This window comes from Bos mutus, chromosome 14 (assembly GCF_027580195.1).
Source record: "Bos mutus isolate GX-2022 chromosome 14, NWIPB_WYAK_1.1, whole genome shotgun sequence".
Classification (NCBI taxonomy): Eukaryota; Metazoa; Chordata; class Mammalia; order Artiodactyla; family Bovidae; genus Bos; species Bos mutus.
Window position 1 is genome coordinate 5578029 of NC_091630.1, and position 22475 is coordinate 5600503.

Consider the following 22475-nt stretch of genomic DNA (forward strand, 5'->3'; position numbering starts at 1 on the left):
AGATTTTTTTTAAAGCCCAAACAACTGAGTCTGATAGAATGTCACCTCCTCAGTCCATGAAAACAGAAACACATTCAAAGATGGGGTCCCAGGGGGCTCCTCTGGACCACAATGAGATCTTCAGCACATAGTAGGCATCCAACACGTATTTGTGGAGTAAATAAACGCATATGCAGAGCAAGTATAACATCACCACCCACCCTGACCTTTGTAACCAAAGAGGGGAAAGTGACCCGGAATCCATCCCAAGTACAGCGTTCCCTGGGAGTCAGAGCAGCCAGACTGCAGTTCTTTGTCTGCACTCACAGTTGGCTCAGCAGCCACAGTCAGAAGCCAAGCCAATTCAATCACAGAAATACACCTCAGCCAAGAACTGCTTAACCAAATAGAGCCTATTTCCCGTCATCTACAAACACAGGTGTCTACAGAGGACAAACCCGAAGAACAGGTAAATGAACCAAAATTGCTCCATGGTGTTCTCTGCACACCAAGGTAAGTGTGGGTAATGACTCTCAATCCCATTGGCCTGCCTGCTCAAACTCCTTTAACATCTAACTTGAAACTCACAGGACTCTACAATACATAAAACACTGGTTATTTCCCTCATTGATATGGCGTTTGAAAAGAATTATCAAACAGGGTTTACTCTGCCATGCACCGTTTATTCAACTAATTATGTTCTCTCTTTTTTAAAGAGTTCTAGGCATGGAGATAAAAGCAAAAGTGCAGAACGTCCCACTTCAGTGATGAAAATCAATGGGAATATAAAGAGGGGAAAAGATGAATGATATTTAGGAAAAGGGAAGGAATGGAAATTATTTTAAATAACCGCAGGTGGAATGGAAGGTTAATTGCAAGGTCCAGATGCTGCTGATACTCGTGTCTCTCTGTTCACCAGGCACCAACCCACACCCCATTCATTCCATCGGGAACGGAAAGGCACTCAGAGAAGGCTACTTCCAGCTGAAGGAGCGGCTGAGATTTGGGGAAATAACTGTTTTGGGGGTTCACATCTATTACATGCTCTTAGTATGGTCTCCTGGTAAGATGGCATTTAAGCACCTGTTTCAGTCTCCTCTACTTAAATGTGTAAGCCCTGGGGAGAGAGGCTGGCCGTTTCCACAGTGGTCTTCTCCAGGTGTAGGTAAGACAAGTAAATCACAGCCAGAGACAGACTAAAAGCTGCATGAAGACATGAGACCTCTGTCCTCTTGAACTTCTTTTTCGAGGTGAGGAGAGAGCTGAAAAGGCCCTCACTGAGGACCAGCCCTGTGCTTCCTCCTTGACCCTTGACATCTGCTCCTTCTAGCAACTTAAGCAATTAATCTGATCTGCCAAATGGGTCTCCAGTGAGTCACTCCAAAGGAGACACTCCCCAAGTAAACCAGTTCCATAGTCCTAATACTTGAACTTACTGAAACTTAGCAAGACATGAAATACAACCCTAGGTAAAGGAAAGTAAGCATGATGAAGGTATTTTGGTCATTCTGGTCATTATTTGTGTTGCTTTTCTGACCATCTGTCTTTTCTGACCATCTGTCTTAAGTTCTTTCTCCAGAACTTACTTCACAGTTATGGAGAACTATTTTAAGGCAGAGATACCTCAAAGACTATTATTTGCTTGATACTATGTGGGAGTGGGTTTCTTTTGTCAAAACAAACAGCTTTTTATTGATTTATGTAGTTGATTTTATAGTTGATTTACAGTTGATTTTATAGTTGACTTACAATGTTGTGTTAGTTTTAGGTGTACGGCAAAGTGATTCCATTGTAAGTACGTATATATCTTTTTTTTTTCAGGTTCTTTTCCCTTATAGGTTAGTACAAAACATTAAGTATAGTTCTCTACTATACGGGAGGTTCTTGTTGGCTGTCTATTTTATATATAGTGGTGTGTATGTGTTAATCCCAAATGCTTAACTTTTCCCTCCCCACAGCTTCCCCTTTGATAACCATGTTAGTTTTCTGTGACTAAGACTCTGTTTCTGTTCTGTAAATAGTAATAAGTTGATATGCAACATGTTTCATATGATAAGCGATATCATATGGTATTTGCCTTTCTCTGTCTGACTTACTTCACTTAGTACAATAATCTTTAGATCCAACAGTGTTGCTGCAAATGGCATTATTTCATTTCCATGACCGAGTAATATTCCATTGTATATACATAGACCACATCGTCTTCATCTATTCCTTCGTTGATGGACATTTAAGTGGCTCCCATGCCTTAGCTATTGTAAATAGCACTGTAATGAACTCTGGGGTACATGTATCTTTTTGAATTATAGTTTTCTCTGATTTATGCCAAGACGTACGATTTGGGGATCATATGGTGGTTCTATTTTTCATTTTTTAAGGAACCTTCATACCATTCTTCATAGCAGCTGTATCAGTTTACATTCCTACCAACAATGCAGGAGAGTTCCTTTTTCTCCACACCCTCTCCACAATTTGTTATCTGTAGACTTTTTAATGAAGGCCATTCTGATCGGAGTGAGGTGATACTTCCATGTAATTTTGATTTGCATTTCTCTGATAATTAGCAACACTGAGCACCTTTTCGTGCGCTTTTTGGCCATTTGTATGTCTTCTTTGAAGAAATATCTATTTGAATCTTCTGCCCATTTTTTGATTGTATTGTTTGTTTTTTTATACTAAGCAGTATGAGCTATTTGTATATTTTGGAGACTAATCTCATGTCAGTAGCATCATTTGAAAATATTTTCTCCCAGCCCTTAGGTTTTCTTTTTGATTTGTTGATGGTTTCCTTTGTTGTGCAAAAGCTTTAAGTTTAATTAGGTCAATTGTTTATTTTTGCTTTTATTTCCATTACTGTAGGACATGGATCCAAGAAAATATTGTCATGATTTATGTCAGAAAGTATTCTATTTTTTTCTCCAGGAGTTTTGTAGTATTCTGTCTTACAAGTAAGTCTTTAATCCATTTTTACTTTATTTTTGTACTTGGTGTTAGACAATATTTTAATTTAATTCTTTTATATGTAGCTGTCCTACCCAGTACCACTTACTAAAGGAATTGTCTTTTCTCCACCATATATTCTTGCCTCCTTTGTCATAGATTAATTAACCGTAAGTGTATGGGTTTATTTCTGGGCACTCTACTCTATTCCTTTGATCCAGGTATCTGTTTTTGTATCATTACCATACCATTTTGATTACTGTATCCTTGTACTATAGTCTGAAGTCAGGGAGCATGATTTCTCCAGCTCCATTCTTTTTCTCTCAAGATTGTTTTGGCTATTCATGGTCTTTTGCATTCCATAACAAGCTTTAAAATCATTTGTTCTAGTTCTGTGAAAAATATCATTGGCATTTTTTTAAGAACAATACTTTTTTTTTTTTTTTTAAAGAAATCTGTAAATTGACAAAGGAACCCACCAAAATGTAGTGCCATGATTTTTGGAGCATTGGCAAAGTTTTCTGGAGGAGGCCATGTTCAGGCTGAGTCTTACACAACAGATCAGCATTGAAGAGAGAATCCAGGCAGAGAAGGCCCTGCATGGAGATGCAGAGCAGAACATGTGTATGTGCGTGGGACGGCACGGATGGTTTGTGGGAAGCTGGAGGGAATGGTTGACACCAGGTGACAAGGGCTTTTACAGACTCTGCCAAGCAGTGTGGCCTTCACCCTGTGGCCACTGAAAGGCTAGCTAGTGTTTTTACATCAGTGGACACATGCTCAGATCTGTTCATAGGACTGGCACAGTACACAGTGCAGGAGAGACCAGTGCAAAGATGCTGGCCGTGAGCCAGTTGCAGTGAGTTAGGAAGGAGATGGGAGCACGTCAGTGATTGGAGAAGTGGCAGTTGGCTTGGAGAAGTGGGCACAGAGGCCCGAGATCTTTAGGAGGCAGAATCTGCAGGGTCTCACAGCCACTGATTATGGGGAGTGTGAAGGCAGTCAGGGACCACAGGGATGCTTAGCTTGGGAAAGCTGAATGGAAGGAAACACTGCTGTTCTGCTCACAGACTTCAGAAGGGGAGAGAGGGAGTGATGTCAGCAGGAGGTACATTAAGGCTGAGAGACCCACAGGACAATGAGGAGCAAGGAACCAGCGGACGGCTCATCTCTTCTGTTCCCCATGGTCCTGGAATCCATTCACCTGTTCCGAGGCAAAACTTGTTCTAGAGCCCCTTGGATTAAGATCCACTGGATCTGACCTTCTACCAGGGCCACTGCCTCCTGCTCATACCCATCCTGAAAAAGGGTTCTTTTTCCAGGCTTTTTGGACCACCTCACTTTTGAGGTTTTGTGGCTTTTTCCAACTCTGTTAGTTCAGGTACTGCCTTTCAGATTACCTAGCACCCACCTCAGCTCCGCTGACTTCCCTTCTCACATCTGTTCCTGATTTGAAATACCACCCTGAATGAGAGCTAATACAACCTTCAGTCCAGGGTATTACTTTACAAGTGTAAACAATAATTTATGTCCAGAAAGAGTGGCCTAAAGTCCATGTCACCTACCATGTCCAAATCCGCCTTCTCTTGCCTCGCCTTTCATTCATTTGTCCTACAAATTCTTTTCCCCTTTGCTTCCTGCCCCAGAGTCTCACTGGCACCCCCTGGTTCTTAGAGGCACTATGAACTGCTAGTCTGACAGGCACACAGTTGTGAATGCTCCTGAATGCTACTCTACCTTCCTTTTCCCCTTCCTGGAATTCACATTGAGGTCATCTCCACACTGAAACCTTCATTAGCACCCCAGGGTCTATGTCAGAATCCAAACTCTTCCATCTCTAAGACCTGAACCCAACAGTCAGATGCATCTACACTACTGTGTCTTTCCCATCCTCCTCTGAGCTGGTCTGCGAACCAGACCAGCCACCTCTGTTCTTTGTGTGTTCTTTTATACTATTTCCTTGACTTGAACACTGTGAAGGTTCTTTTTTTTTTAACCTTTAAATGTCTTAGCCATCCATCCAGGTCTATCTCAATTATCACCTCCTTTGAGAAACCATTCTTTTACTTTTTTGGTAAAGTTTTATGATAGTCCAGTCTACTTACTTTTTATCCTCTCCTTCTGTGTTCTTTTTTTAAACTTTTTATTTTTCATTGGAGTATAGCCCATTGACAATGTTATGATTGTTTCAGGTGGAGAGCAAAGGAACTCAGCCGCATGTATGCATGTATCCATTCTTCTCCAAACTCTCCTCCCACCAGGCTGCCACATAACATTGAGCAGAGTTCCCTGTGCTATACAGCAAGTCCTGGTCAATTTGAAATGTCCATTCAAATTTAGCAGTGTGTTCATGTCCATCCTAAACTCTCTGACATCATTTTCCTCCATTCCTCTCTCTCAGAAACCATAAATTCATTTTCTAAGTCTGTGAGTCTCTTTCTGTTCTGTAAATAAGTTCATTTTTATCATTTCCTTTTAGATTCTGCATATAATGGATGTTATACAATATTGCTCCTTCTCTGTCTGACTTATTTCACTCAGTATGACCATCTCTAGGTCCATCTGTGTTGGTGCAAATGGCATTTTCCATTCTTTTTAATGGACGAATAATATCCCATTGTATTTATGTACCACATCTTCTTTATCCATTCATCTGTCAATGGATAATTAGGTTGCTTCCATGTCTTGGCTATTATAAACAGTAAGAACATTATGGTGCCGATATCCTTTTGGATCATGTTTTTCTCTAGATATGTCCAGAGTGAGATTGCAGGGTCACATAGTAGCTCTATTGTTAGTTTTCTAAGGAACCTGCATATCGTTCTCCATAGTGACTGTACCAATTGACATTCCCACAGTGTAGGACAGTTCCCTTCTCTCCACATTTTCTCCAGCACTTATTGTTGGTGGAGTTTCTGATGATAGCCATTCTGACTGATGTGAGGTGATATTTCATTGTCGTTTTGATTTGCATTTCTCTAATAATTACTGATGTTGAATGTAGTTTCACGTGCCTCTTAGGCATCTGTATGTCTTCTTTGGAGAAATGGCTATTTAGGTCTTCTGCCCATTTTTTGATTGTTTTGTTTGCTTTGCTGATGTTAAGCCTCAAGAGCTGTTTGTCTCTTTTGGAGACTAATCCCTTTTTAGGACTTCCCTGATAGCTCAGTTGGTAAAGAATTTGCCTGCAGTGCGGGAGACCTAAGTTTGATACCTGGGTTGGGAAGATCCTCTGGAGAAGGGATAGGCTACCCACTCTGGTATTCTTGGGCTTCCCTTGTGGCTCAGCTGGTAAAGAATCAGCCTGGGCATTGCAGGAGACCTGGGTTTGAACCTGGGCTGGGAAGATCCCCTGGAGAAGGGAAAGGCTGCCCACTCCAGTGTTCTGGCCTGAGAATTTCATGGACGGTATAGTCCATGGGGTTGCAGAATCAGACATGACTGAGTGACTGTCACTAATCCCTTATCAATCATAATTGCAAATATTCTTTCCCAACTGGTGGGTTGTTTTTTCATTTTGTTTATTATTTCCTTTGCTGTGCAAAAGCTTTTGAGTTTAAGTAGGTCTCATTTGTTTGTTTTTATTTCCATTATTCTGGGAGATGGGTCAGAAAGGATATTGCTGAATTTATGTCAGAGAGTGTTCTGCCTATGTTTTCCTCTAGGAGTTTTATCGTGTCCAGTCTCCCATATAGGTCTTTAATCCATTCTGAGCTTGTTTTTGTGTATGATGTTAAAGAATGATCTAATTTCACTTTTTTCCCATGTATATCTGTCCTGTTTTCCAGCACCATTTGCTGAAGAGACTGTCTTTCCAACATTATGTAGCCTTTCCTACTTTGTCCGACATTAATTGACCATAGATGCATGGGGTTCTTTCTGGGCTTTCTATTTTGTTCCATTGGTCTCTGTTTCTCTTTTTGTGCCAGTACCACACTGTTTTGATTATTGTAGCTTTGTAGTATAGTCTGAGGTCAGGGAGCCTGATTCTTCCAGTTCCATTTCTCTTTCTCAAGATTGTTTTGGCTATTTGGGATCTTCTGTGTCTCCACACAAGTTTTAATGTTTTTTGTTCCAGTTCTTCATTGAATCTGCAGGTTGCCTTCAGTAGTATAGTCATTTTTGATAATATTGATTTTTCTAATCCATGAACACTATGATCTTTCCATTGTTTGTATCTTCTTCAATTTCTTTCATTGAGGTCTTATAGTTCTCAAAGTGCAGGTCTTTTGTCTCCTTAAGTAAATTTATCCCTAGGTATTTTATTCTTTTTGATGCAGTGGTAAATGGAATTGTTTCTTGAATTTCTCTATCTGATCTTTCACTGTTTGTATATAGAAATGCAACAGATTTCTATATATTAATTTTGTAATCTACAACTTTACCAAATTCATTGATGAGTTCTAGTAGTTTTCTGGTAGCAGGGAGTGGGGGTTTAAAAACTAAAATGTGAAATGATTTTGAAGGTTAACCTCATCCTCCATAGTCACCCTTCAGGATAGCAGAGAGGAGCCTGTCTTCCATGGAGGTCCTTCCCTCTTAATATCATTGCTCCATCTTTCAAAACAAAGGCCTTTACTCTCTTCTAGCAGATAAGGGCTTCATAAATACATGTCTCGGTCTTGTTAGGCATCAAACAAGCACACTTAGACTCTAAGGAATTAACTGATTAGAGCAGGAAAGCCTTTGAGAAAATGAGTATGAGTCAGGAACTTGAATCTACTTTCCTTAGTTTCCAGAACTTTGTAGCCTTGGGCAAATTACTAAACTTTTAAGTTTGAGCTTCTGAGACTTCTCTGGTGGTACAATGGATAGGAATCTGCCTGCTAATGTAGGCGACATGGGTTTGACACCTGATCTAGGAAGATTTCACGTGCTGCAGAGCAACTAAAGCCCGTGAACCACAACGGGCTTTAGTTGTGGTTCTGAGCCACATGGTCTGAGCCCATGGTCTGGAGCCCACAAGCCACAACTATTGAGCCCGCTTGCTGCAACTGCTGAAGTTCACGTGCCTGGAGCCTGTGCTCCACAGCAAGAGAAGCTCCCACAGTGAGAAGCCCATACACTGCAACAAGGAGCAGCCCCTGCTCACTGCAACTAGAGAAGGCCTCCCAGCAACAAAGAGCCAGTGCAACCAAAAGTAAATACATAAATAAAGATTGAACTTCCCTATCTGTATGAGGGACAGAATTACACCTACTTCTTACGATTGCTACAAAATTTAGATTAAGCAATATGTTTAAATGCTTAGTACACAGCCTGGCACAAAGTAGGAGCTCAATAAATGTCCTGTTACACCTCCTTTGGACAGACTTGCATCTGAATAATTTGTGCATGCTGCTGTTCCAGTCGGAGAAGGCAATGGCAACCCACTCCAGTACTCTTGCCTGGAAAATCCCATGGGTGGAGGAGCCTGGTGGGCTGCAGTCCATGGGGTCGTGAAGAATCAGACACGACTGAGTGACTTCACTTTCACTTTTCACTTTCATGCATTGGAGAAGGAAATGGCAATGCACTCCAGTATTCTTGCCTAGAGAATCCCAGGGACGGGGGAGCCTGGTGGGCTCCCGTCTATGGGGCTGCGAGAGTCAGACACAACTGATGCGACTTAGCAGCAGCAGCAGCAGCTGTTCCAGTCACTAGGCTGAAAGTATCCGGAAAGTGAAGACCATCTGTTAATTGCTTTTGTGTCTCCATTAGTTCAAATCATATGTGCTTTTCAAATCGAATCAAAATTTGCTACTGGATATTGATATAATATAGATATATGACCAAAATAATTTTACTGAATTCCCAGGTTGGCTGCAGATTAATTAATTCTGATTAACGAGGACTGTCGCCTTCCATATAAACCTGAACAACACTGTACGGTCTCTTTTGTACAATAATTTCTTCCATTTCGAGGCCGTGGCCACCCTTCCCCAAACTCCTAGAGCGGTTCATGTTCTGGTCTTACAATTCTACTTACTGCTCCCAGCTCTCTTTGCCCTTCCCTCTCTAAGTCCTTCACTGCAGGTCTGCTGCAATCCCGCTTAGCCTGGGTCATGTCTCCTGTGATTTTGGGGGGCACTCACTGCTCTTCTTTTTTCAGTCTCCTCCCCTCCCCAAGCCTCATCTGAGCCTTATAGTAAACTCTAATAGAAAGTTGGATAAATATGTCCCTATCTTCTTAACTAGAAGCCTCCACACTGGATGGAAACTTTTCTTGGTGGCTTGAGATCCTTTCTGCCACCACTCACTTCTCCAGTTTTCATTGTTTTGTCTTCACAATTTATAGTTTAATAATTTGCCTTCTTTTTTAGAAAGTGTCTGTGGGACCACAAAGTCTGAGATGAACAGCGGTCACCTGGGGGACTTGGACAGTTGGAGTCCTGCCTTTGCCTAGTTTTCAAGGACAGGGGGCACCTCCCTACACAGGAGGGGTGAGGGCGTCCAGAGAGCAGCTGGCATTTGCAGTGTGCCCTGCAGTACCCTGATGCTCTCACCTGACTCACAGTGCATCTCCAAACCAGCACCCACCAAAGCAACTCACCTCTCCATAGCCCTCCCTTTGAGGGTGTTACATTTTTTTTTTTCAGGGCACAGTACATACTTGTGTCCTGGAGTTAAATTTATAGCTGCCATTCTAAAATTATTACTGTTAAAAAATATTTTTCCTTATAATTTCAGAATATAAAAAGGGGTAGAAAAGACCAAAAATAATAACAACAGAGTTGCCTCAAGGGCTACTAAACTGAATAAGCTCATTTGCCTGTCTTTGAAATGACTCTAGACAAGCACATGTTTTATAGCTTTATGATTGCTTTTTCTGCAATTTTCTTGCCCCTTCTATAACTGTCAGTGTAATAGAAGTTATTTTTTATTAGTTTTCTCTGGCTTCTTTATATTACATCTGATTTGCTGCCCACCAAAGGGGAGCAATAAAACCATACTTTTATACCACTTAGAATTGGGTCCAAAAGATACGTAAAGAAGACTCAGGATAAACTTGAGTACCTGGATATTGTGAGGCAGCTCTGAATTCCCAGTAAACTCTTTGGCCTGATGGATTATTCTCTATTTCCTGAGAGCTAGATTACTTTGTTAAATAACAACTGAGTACGTGAGAAGAGTTTTTTATAATATTAGTGTTCTTGTTGACAGGAAGTGGTGGAGCTGAATCAGCAGACCGACGTCCTCTAAAGCAGTGTTAAATCATGTCTTGTAATGAAATTTAAAGACCTTGGGTACTGGAGATGCCAATTGCCAAACTGCATTACAAAACAAGCCTGATTATTAAGTATTCCACTGAGTATGTATATGATAACAAATCAGGAGAGGGTATTTTCTTCCCCGTGTTCTGCCAACTCTCAGCTTGAATCTAACAGTTTGGCTGAGCACATTTCCCCTTTCTGTTTCATCTGGATAAATTTTGCTTTTTTGGTTTCCTGTCACATAAGGTTATGTTTACAAAAAAGGCCATATCTTCTAACCTCTGGTCTTTGGATAAAGGGAATTTCAGACTGTACCATGAGACTAATTAGTAAGCAAAGCTGCTTAGTGCCAGCTGCTATGGAAACGTCAGATATTCCACTCTGTCAGACTATGTCATTTTAATTGGCATTGAGGGAAAGTAGACCTAATTTCTAGGAACAACTTAAGCCAAAATTCTTTACTAACTTGATGAAGCATTTTGAATTTGAAGTGAAAAGTCAACTTCTAGAAGGGGAAAAATGTATTTTTATGAAAAACTTGAGAATAGGACACCTGAAGAGGAAAAAATGATTTAAATTACATCTGTGGAAAAGATTATTGTGTGTTTGTCCACTTTTGTTTCTCTTAAATCTATTAGAGGGCTATTAGATCAGTGTGCTCCAAGAGCTTAACCATGTGGGTTTACAAGAATCTAATGACTAACCCACGGAACAAAGGACCTGCCAATCATGTTTGCCATCCTGTAGTGCTTTTATAATTGTCACTTTGATTAAGATTCTTTAATTTTCAGGCTAAAGAAACTGACTCTGGCTAATCCAAATGAATTAGGAGAGTGTGTTAAAGGGTTGCTCACAAAATCAAAGGAAGGGCAACACAGACCTTGCAGAGGACAGAAATCAGAGCAGATCCAGAGACATCATTGGGGTTAGTTGCTCATGAACATTCTCTCTGCTGCTGCTGCTAAGTCGCTTCAGTCGTGTCTGACTCTGTGTGACCCCATAGATGGCAGCCCACCAGGCTCCCCGTCCCTGGGATTCTCCAGGCAAGAACACTGGAGTGGGTTGCCATTTCCTTCTCCAATGCATGAAAGTGAAAAGTGAAAGTGAGTCGCTCAGTCGTGTCCAACTCTAGCAACCCCATGGACTGCAGCCCACCAGGCTCCTCTGTCCATGGGATTTTCCAGGCGAGAGTGCTGGAGTGGGGTGCCATTGTCTTCTCCAAACATTCTCTCTAGGACACTCATATCAGGTGACTTGGTTCTGAGACGCTTCAGTTTCTGCAGGTCTCCATTCATCGTCAAACGTCTGGGGAAGAAATATCCTCTTGGCCCAGGCACAGTTAGCATCTCTGTGGGCCCCTGAGTTCAGCCCCTCAGTTGTATTCGACTCTTCTGCAACCCCATGGACCATAGCCCGTCGGGCTCCTCCCTCCATGGAATTTTCCAGGCAAGAATACTGGAGGCAAGAATACATTTCCTACTTCAGGAAAACTTCCTGACCTTGGGGTCGAACCCTTGTCTCTTGCATCTCCTGCATTAACAGGCAGATTCTTCACCACTGCGCCACCTGGGAAGCATATCTACCCTTGGGTTAACAGCCACTGCCAAGGATAAAGGGCATAGAGTGAAAGGGAAGGGAAAATGATCAAGGCCACTCAGAGAATCACTGTGTACTGAGCAGCAACCCCAATTCTATCTACTGTTATTGCTGAAGTCATAATGAGGCTCTAGGTTCATGGAGTTACAAAGAGAACATTGGTTTTCCTGAATAATTTCAACACTTTATTAAATACCTATAGTATGCCAGGGAGAAGACAAAACTCCGGGTATAAAAAAGTTCTCAATCAAGTAAGAGATGCAGATGTTTAAGTAATGAGTAGCATCATAACAGATATAATTCAGGCTTGTGCATATTTAGGAAGTTATTAGAAGCTTTAAGAATCTGCCTACAATGCGGGAGACCTGTGTTCAGTTCGATACCTGGGTTGGGAAGATCCCCTGGAAAAGGAAAAGGCTACCCACTCCAGTATTCTGGCCTGGAGAATTCCATGGACTATCCATGGAGTCACAAAGGGTCAGACACAACTGAGCGACTTTCACTTCACTAGAAGCTTTAAAAAATATCAATTGACATACACCTGAGATGTCAGGGAAATCTTTTCAGAAGAAAGAATATTTGTCTTTTTTTTTTTTTTTTGGTCTTTTTTTTTAATTGAAGTATACTTGATGTACAATATTGTGTTGGTTTTAAGTGTATAGCAAAATGATTCATTTATGCATTTTTTTCAGATTATTTTCTATTATAGGTTATGAGCTGAGTCTTGAAGGATAAGTGGGAATTTATTATGAAGATGAGAGGCATGCCCTCTAGAAAAAGTGCAGTTTCAAAAGACAAAATAAAGAAGGGTAGAAGTAAGAGGCAGCGTGGCTGTCTGCAGAGCTTTGAGTAGTTCAATGTCGTTGCAGTTTGGGGATCTGAAGTGAAAGTTGCTGAAAATAAGTCTGGAGGAAGAGGCACACCCTGGAAGTTCCTATAAAGGCTATGGATCCCATGCTTTAGGCAACAGAGAGTCAGTAAGGATTTTTTATTTGGGTGAGTGACATGTTGAATGTCGTTTTTAGAAAGACCACTTTGGCAGCAATGGAAAAGAATATGAACAAGGGGAAGAAGACCGGCTACATGGAACTCGCCATAGAGTAGAAAAGAAAGGTCCAGGGAAATCCAGTCTTCTTTCTCACGTAGCGGACCAGATGATGGGGTTGCTAGCTGAGAAGAGGGACTGAAGAAGAGACCGCTGAAGCCAATCAGAGGCCAAGTGCATACACAGGTCTGCAGTCAGAAGAGAGACGTTTCTGAGTTAACAGGGCAAGATAGCCATTTCAAATGTGGATATTGATGAGTTTCATATGTAGAATATTTTGACTAAACACAGACCTGAGAATGGAATCTTGGAGACTATAATTAATGGATGGATCAAGGGAAAGAACTGAGTTGGAAATTCAAAAATAAGAAGAAGAGCAGTAAAAAGCGGATACAACAGAAAGCAGACAGAGGAAAGGGAAGGGAGTTTCAAGAAAGAGTATGTACGGGTTAGGATGGGACTTCGCTGCAGGTTACACTTCTTTCTCAGGTAGACTAGATGTGGAGCTAGGCTGCTGGTAGTAGTATGGGGGCTTCATTATCATCCAGTTCCTTCTACATTTTACCCGGAATCTTGATAATCCAATTGGGTTCCTCAAGATTCATCTCAGGGGAAGGAGGACATGTCGAAGAAAGGAGAGTCCTCCCTGTAAGGATACTTCTCTCCACTTTACCCAGTACTTCTGTCTATTGGGAGAATTTAGCCATATGAACACACCTCCCTTTAAAGGAGGCTGGGAAATGCATATCAAATTTGGGGCAACCAGAAGTCCAGCTGAAAATAGAGCTCTGTTTTACTAAGAAGGGGGAAACGTATCCTGAAAGCAAACTGGGAATTTCTGCCACACAAGAGTTGGTGAACACTGACACAAACTCGAGAGAGTTCCTGCGAGATGAGGATTGAAAGGGATTCACTGAATCAACGACAACCTTGGCAAAAGTAGTTTCTCCGAGCGATGAAAATGTAAGTCAAGCTGCAAATAGATAGAAAACCGATCTTAAGGGACATGAAATTGTATATGGATTTTGCTTTCAACAAACGGGGCTGTGAAAAGAAAGGTGAGAGGTGAGATCAGTTACCTTGCCCTGTCACGGGATGGAGCTCGTGAAGAATTGGGGCTCGGACTTGAATGGGCCCCGTGAAAGCTGCTGCAGAGGGCGGCAGCCTGGGGAACCAGGACAAGGGAATGACTTTCTGCCCCTGGAAATGGCTTCAAGGGTAAACCTAAATCTAATCTGACCCAAAGAACTCAGCCCTACAGATCCTTTGCCTGAATCAGGAGTGGTTAATTTACTAAAGTGAGCCAGAGGATTCCTACAGTGGAAGTTTTAGGTTTCCTACTAGAAAAAATAGCTTATCAATTTTATTCCAGTGGTTGAAACTATAAATTATGAAAGTAAGTTGGCAGCCATGGTTTTCATCATGTGTCAGAAAGACAAATGAAGTCAGGATTAAGAGGCAGATAGAGATTAAAGGCAGAAAGAAAAGGCAAGTCAGGGTCTTAGCAGCATTTAGATTCTCGCTTCTGATTGTTTCTGAGACTCAACAATCTTTCCCTTGAGAAGTGTGAGATCAAGATCCTTATAATAAAAATCTCCTTCCTGCTTAAATAAATTCATGACTTAGTTACTAAGTCGTGTCCGACTCTTGTGACCCATGGACTATAGCTGTCCAGACTCCTCTGTCCTTGTGATTTCCCAGGCAAGAATACTGGAGCAGGTTGCCATTTCCTTCTCCAGGGGACCTTCCTAGCCCAGGTACTGAATTCTGGTCTCCTGCATTGCAGGCGGATTCTTTACTGACCAAGTTACCAGGCTCAGAGTAGATGTTCCATAAACAGCCACTGAATAAACATCTCCTATCATGTGGAACTTTTGTCTCAAAACAATATGATGCCTATGAGAATGCCTCAAAAATGATAAAATAATATATCAATATGACAGATTAAAATATGTTTTGCTTCTTGAACAAATGTATTTCTTTCTCTATTTATTAGCTTTTCCCACTCAGGACAGTATAGCAATTCATTTTCAAAATGATGAATTTTTATTCCAATAAAAGAATCATAACTGAACTGTGATATTAATGTTATTTAACTTGACTTAGATATGACTTTTATGATCATTATAAAATATCAGAACAGATAAGGATGATATTTATAATGAATTCTTCGAAATTTCTTCTTTCCTATTTTAAAATTTAGCTTTCCAGAAACACATAATCTTCTTCTTTATACAATGGAGTAGTTAAAACATAATGTTAATCTATTTCCTCTCAAAATAAATTTGTTTAAATGACCAGAACTCTCTTGGAAAACACTTCCAGTAACTTCTAATGAAGTTAAAATCTCATCATCATTGTAATTATTAGGATTATGTCCACTGGTAGAATTTTCCATTAATATAGAAAAGAAATATTAATATGTTATGGTTAATACTTTTAACCATACATTTTTCATGCTTCTCTTCCTCTCTGTGAATATTTTCTTTTGTCCCAAGAGTGTTCATGAAAATCATATTTAATTTAGCATGTGAACTTATTAGCCAAGGCAATACTTTTTACAAAAGTGAGTTTTTCTTGACATCTATTTCTTCTATACAATTGCCTCTTAATTTAGTGAGACCAAGATACTCCATCATGATGTAAACTGGGAAAACAGTTTAAGATGTAAAATTAATATACAAATTGCAAAGCAATTATCCTCCAATTAAAGATTTTTAAAAAATAAAAGTTATATGGGATAAATAGCCACTCTTTACCATGATGACTGGATGTTTTTTAAAATTTTGACACTAGATGTGATTAAGTAGATATATTCTAGGTTAACATCCAGGATCTAGTCAATTCCTTCTGTTTCCAAGTACAAATGATCTACCTGTTAGATATAACTGAAACAAAAACATGTATAGAGTAATCGTCTCAAGCTTACGAGCAATATTCACCAAGATAGACCACATTCTGGTTAATAAAGCACATCTTAAATTTAAAAGAATAGAAGTCATACAGTGTCTGTTCTCAGACCACAGTGGAATTAAGCTAGAATAATCAGATGTGCTCAGGTCTTAATCAATGAGTCGGTCACTGATTTTCCTGACCTTGTTTCTGATGCCATACAGCAATGCGATGTCCTTTGGTTGCAAGTCTGCACGACTGTGGCTTTATTAAAGTCACTTGTGTGTCTACCACTCTAAAAGGGTTTCCTGTCCTTCCACGCAGCACAGTTGTAATTCGACGCCAGCTTCTCTGTTAGCACACACTGAGTTGTAATTAGTCTCTGGCCCTAAGTCTGTACACAAGGAACAGAAAGTGGCACAGTCTGTCAATGCATATGATCACTGTAGACAACAAGCCAAAAACGTGGATGAAAATTAGCCTCATTCTCTTCCTTAATAAGGGAAGGATTTGTAGTTTTGGACTAGATTTCCTATGTACCTCAGGCGTCCTCTTCTATCTGCCCATGTAGATTTATGTTACAGAAACATTTTACTCTGTTTTTTTTTTTAAGCTCAGCATTGTAATTTAAATATTAATAATGTTTTCTGTTCAGAATTTAGAATTTTTCCTATTTTATATGACATAGCTTATGCAACTTATTATACACTATGTTTTGATAATTCATCTTAACCCAGTGTCTTAGAAGATGCTAAATAGCTTTCATTTTATTGCGTTGCTTTACTTGACTATTCTATATACAAGGCATTTGTAATTTCTCCCTCAAGTCCAAGGACCACATCAGGCAGAAAAATTCATGCAGAAGAATATTTGGGTTATAGCCTTTAAAAGCTAGCTCTAAGTAAAATTACTATTTTTAAATATTCAAGGACTTTGTTCACTTCATTCTTGTTCTTTCTTGAATCTTCCCTGACCCCTCACACTGTGGGATTGCCTTATTATATGCTCTAATAGTACCACTTTTTTATCTTTCATAATTTCTATCTCAATTTATAAGAATATGCTCATTTTGAGATTACTTGATTAATGTCTAAATTTTCTTGTAGTTTGTAAACTCCATGAAGGCAGAAAAAGTGAAAATGAAAGCCTCTCAGTCATGTCTGACTCTTTGTGACCTCATGGACTGTAGCCTGCCAGGCTCCTTTGTCTATGGAATTCTCCAGGCCAGAATACTGGAATGGGTAGCTTTTCCCTTCTCCAAGGGATCTTCCAAACCAAAGATCAAACCCAGATCTCCCACATGGCAGGTAGATTCTTTACCATCTGAGCCACCAGGGAAGCCCAAGAACACTGGAGTGGGTAGCCTATTCCTTCTCCAGGGGAATCTTCCCAACCCAGGAATTGAACCGGGGTCTTCTGCATTGCTGGTGAATTCTTTACCAACTGAGCTATCAGAGACTGTGTTAATGAAGAAACAGACTAAAATGTTTTAATAAAGAAAACCACAAATAATGCAGCTTATACAGGCTGCAAGTGTATTTCTCTTTCGTGTAACATCACAGGTGAGGGCAATCCAGGGTGGTGGGATGGCTGCTCTCCTCAGCACAGGCCTCTGTCCTGACTGAAGAGGGCTGTCGGTGTCTTACTGTCTCTCTGTCAGTTAGAAGAGTAAAGGACCAGAGCAGCGTGTGTTCAGTGATCCTTTAAAAGGTCAGAGTCCCTGAAGAAGAAACGTTGCTTCTAGGCTCAACCTATCAGCCACAACTTACTCACATGGTCATTAATAATTGCAACAAAAAGAAATCTGGGAAATGTAGGAGTTAGCTCGCACCCATGTATACTAGGAAAGACAAGGAGGTTGAACCTGGGGAACATCTAGCAGCTTGCCACAGTATCTGTGTGTGTTGTTACTGAACCTTATGTCTTCAGAGCCCACTCCAGAGCAAAGCGCTTAACAGCTATTCAAAGGGTAAATGGATGAATGGATTTTAGATTCACACCATCACTGACCTTCCCCTACATTTGACCCTTTCCTCTTTCCCCACCTGAGAAAGCTGTGAATCCAGAAGAGCAGGAGGCCTCGGAGAGTTATAGAAGTGAGAGAGTAGCTATATGTGCACCATGGGTCACAGCTTTTTTATTTTTGCAAGGGTGAAGTTGACAAAATTAGCTGATACTTACGATGTAAGATTCATTAATCCTTAAGATGAAGTGAAAATATTTCGGAATATGCCCAGGTCACTGGGGATCTCTCGGGTCTACTCACCCTTTGTGACACCACCCATCACCCTTAAGTTGAAGGTGTGGTGGTTTCTTCTCCCAGTTGAACACAGAGGGCTGTTGAAGAGAACACACATACATCTCCAAAACCCAAATGTAAGTTCTGAGAGACAGTGCAGTACGAATACATAATAAGGAAAAAAGAAACGGTTCTCTCACAAGTGAATTACTACTTCACATTATCAAAATAAGTGAGAAATAGGACCATGACTCTCCAAGGAAAATTTAATTGGAGCTTTTCTATATCCGCTTAGCACCTTTTAAGGCACGTTCCACTTGGTATTATACTTAATCTGTGAGCTGTCTGTGGACTGAAAGCATGGCTTGTTTATGTTTATACAATATTTCCCCCCAAGAACCAAGTGGCACTCAACAAACATCTGTTGAATGAATCAATGAATAAATGAGGAATTAATGAATCTCTTGAGTTTTATTGTGCTAAAAATGTAACTGGAAAAAAAGGTAACTTGAAGCATAAAACCTCCTCTAAGACTTCAGCTTCCTGGGGGCTACCTCTCTGGACCTTGGGAAAGTCATATTTGTTGTGTATTTAGTAGCTCTTGGTAGCTTCTCTGGTGGCTCAGACGGTAAAGTGTCTGCCTGCAATGTGGGAGACCCAGGTTCCTTCTAGAAAACCTGAAGGAATCTCTAAGCTTCCATAGGGTCTTTGTGAAGAAAAGGCATTAATCGTTAAAAGGAAACAATGAAAGAAAGGGAATAGCATTTTTGGTATTAACCTAAAAAAAATGTGAAGTTTGGTTATGAAGGAGGAAAATATTTCTCTATTCTATCGTAGGATTGGAATTCACCATTTATCAGAATTGAGATGTGCTTTGGGAGTGTATGTGCACGTGTGTGTGAGAGTGCACGTGTGTGTGGGCTTTAAATAGTCCTCACTGCACAAAGCCGCCGTTCGTGGACTCCCAGTGTGCTCTCAGATTGAGAGGGGACTGGAGGACTCAGGTCCATCCTGGCTGTTGCCAAGCTACTCAGGAAACATCAGCGTAGACCACTGACCCTCTCCCTAACCCACCAAGTATGTTACTTTGACATGAATGTCTCAGATTAAAAAAAAAAAAGTACTTCCATGGAAGAGAAGCACGGACTGTGGGGACTGTGGAAGGAGATCAACCACTGTGGTTAAGAGGCACATTTCCCGAAAGAGAGGGGATAGATTTGCAAAGTCAGAAAAACGAAGCATGGAATGGGAGGAGCCAGATTAGGAACATGGATGTATCAAGAGAGGTTCCCTCAGGAAGACTTTAGCTTCTCAGGGGGCTATCTCTCTGGATCTTGGGAAAGTCATATTTATTGTATATTTAGTAGATCTTGGTAGCTTCCCTGGTGGCTCAGATGGTAAAGCATCTGCCTGCAACGGGGAGACCAGGCTTCCATCCCTGGGTTGAGAAGATTCCCTGGAGCAGGAAATGGCAACCCACTCCAGTATTCTTGCCTGGAAAAGCCCATGGACAGAGGAGCCTGGTAGGTTACAGTCCACGGGGTCACAAAGAGTTGAACACAAGCGAGTGACTTCGCTTCCCTTTAGCAGCTCTTACATTGCGCTGAGCTGTGTAACAAGGTTTGAGAAAACTCTTCTGGGTGTTGAATGGTGGGTGGCAGGAAGGAAGCGTGAGCCTGCCCTTGGGTAAACTTGCTCACCTTGGTGACCAGGGACAGAGGCCCATGGCTTCTAATCAGGCCTGGGATAAAGCCGGAGCAGGGAAGGGCTGCTATGAGAGGACCACTCCCCGACAGAAGGGAGGCAGGACTTCAAATAAAGACAGCATCTCTCCTTCCCCAAAAGATAGTTTTTCTCTAACCTCCTCCTTGTTTGAATCTGATATAACTTACCTAGAAGTTTAGAGATCCAGAATTCTGAGGGGACCATAACTATACTTCACTTTGTCCTTAATATTTCCATTTCCAAAGAGATATGTTAGAGGCCAGAGAGCTTACAGATATTAGGAAACAGTGCTTATCTCAGTTATCTGATTGGTCCCAGAAATTCATGGGATCACTGATGGGAAGGAAATGTCCCAATAATGCTCTGGATTTAAAGACCATAGTACTCTGAGGACCTAAAATATCTTCATAACTTATCTTTATTAAGTAGCACTTATTTTTTTAAGCTTAATGTGATAGTAGTTCATTCAGTAACTATTGAAAAAGATTGCTAAATGCTTTTAAAATATTGTATTGCTTTAACTATATACTTATGATCACCTGTTCTTAATTGGAACATGTCATTTCCAGTCTGGAGACTAATTCAAAGCCAAAATAGCCATCTGGCTATCAATATTCATTCATTTTACACAAATGTGTGTATTTACCTAAAATTTTTATGCTTAATATATGACTACTCATTTCTCTGTTAAATCTCCTAAAAATTCTCCATTGTTTTTCCATGGTTTACAAGAGCTGCATATTCCCTAGTTAAAGGGCATGTACCCAGTTGTTCAGTTGCTAAGTCGTGTCCAACTCTTTGAGACCCCATGGCCTGCAGCATGCCTGGCTTCCCCATCCTTCACTGTCACCCAGTAGGCACTCAGTAATTGCACGTTGATGAGGACCACGCTAATGGTAACGGAGGACATAAGATGAGTTAAATTCACTATTTTCTTCTCATCCAGCAGAAATGAATTTTCCCCCCATGGCAGAATTCCAGGGGCAGTGATGAGATCTCAAGGCTTCCACAGTCAGATTTGTCTCTCAAAAGCCTGGACTTTTCTCCCTTTTGCTCCAAGCCTTCTCCTAGGGCTTCCTCCAGTCAGTATACGGGTCTGTACGGAGGACCTTGGCTGCATCTCCTCAGCTGCTGTTTGGAAGTGGATTAGCCAGCAGGGCTGGACGGTGGACAACCCCACCATCAACATCAGTTAGGAACAGCTCCCAAGACTCAGACTTGTGAAGGTAACATATGGGCACATCTCCTTGAAAAGCCCTCTGGCCCATAAAATGGTTTGATAGATAAATCAGTGCCGTGCCCTCACTGATAACTTTCAGGAAAAGGCAAGCCAAGTTGCACAAAAGAAACACCACTTTTGTATTTGATTGGGTCTGCATATTTATTAACAACTTGGCAGGAAGCCAGTTGGGAAAAATTTCTTAATCTGAAACCAGTTAATCTGAGTTCTCCTCCTAAAGTCAATAACCTTGGATTATCTTTTTATAAATATATTAAGTAAATCCATTGGTTGAAGTGAAGTAAAGTGAAGTGAAAGTCGCTCAGTCGTGTCTGACTCTTTACGACTCCATGGACTATACAGTCCATGGAATTTTCCAGGCCAGAATACTGGAGTGGGTAGCCTTTCCCTTCTCCAGGGGATCTTCCCAATCCAGGGATCGAACCCAGGTCTCCCACATTGCAGGTGGATTCTTTACCAGCTGAGCCACAAGGGAAGCCCAAGAATGCTGGAGTGGGTAGCCTATCCCTTCTCCAGCAATCTTCCCAACCCAGGAGTCGAACAGGGGGTCTCCTGCATTGCAGGTGGATTCTTTACCAGCTGAGCCACAAGGGAAGCCCAAGAATACTGGAGTGGGTAGCCTATCCCTTCTCCAGCAATCTTCCCAACCCAGGAGTCGAACAGGGGGTCTCCTGCATTGCAGGTGGATTCTTTACCAGCTGAGCTATCAGGGAAGCCCAGGTTAAGTAATTTTTAACTGGGCAAATTATAGAGATATTTGGTCCTACATGATGATCCACTGGATCATCGAAAAAAGCAAGAGAGTTCCAGAAAAACATCTATTTCTGCTTTATTGACTATGCCAAAGCCTTTGACTGTGTGGATCACAATAAACTGTGGAAAATTCTAAAAGAGATGGGAATACCAGACCACCTGACCTGCCTCTTGAGAAACCTATATGCAGGTCAGGAAGCAACAGTTAGAACTGGACATGGAACAACAGACTGGTTCCAAATAGAAAAAGAAGTACTTCAAGGCTGTATATTGTCACCCTGCTTATTTAACTTATATGGAGAGCACATCATGAGAAATGCTGGGCTGGAAGAAGCACAAGCTGGAATCAAGATTGCCAGGAGAAATATCAATAACCTCAGATATGCAGATGGCACCACCCTTAAGGCAGAAAGTGAAGAGGAACTCAAAAGCCTCTTGATGAAAGTGAAAGTGGAGAGTGAAAAAGTTGGCTTAAAGCTCAACATTCAGAAAACGAAGATCATGGCATCTGGTCCCATCACTTCATGGGAAATAGATGGGGAAACAGTGTCAGACTTTATTTTTCTGGGCTCCAAAATCACTGCAGATGGTGATTGCAGCCATGAAATTAAAAGACGCTTACTCCTTGGAAGGAAAGTTATGACCAACCTAGATAGCATATTGAAAAGCAGAGACATTACTTTGCCAAAAAAGGTCCATCTAGTCAAGGCTATGGTTTTTCCTGTGGTCATGTATGGATGTGAGAGTTGGACTGTGAAGAAAGCTGAGCGTCAAAGAATTGATGCTTTTGAACTGTGGTGTTGGAGAAGACTCTTGAGAGTCCCTTGGACTGCAAGGAGGTCTAACCAGTCCATCCTAAAGGAGATCAGCTCT

At 41.1% G+C, this 22475-nt stretch overlaps 1 non-coding gene across 1 annotated transcript in view; it reads right to left on the reverse strand.

The window, feature by feature from the left end:
• Positions 1–22475, reverse strand: part of LOC102272708 (uncharacterized) — a 53228-nt gene that overhangs the window by 12092 nt on the left and 18661 nt on the right. The gene's annotated exons all lie outside the window — the stretch shown is intronic.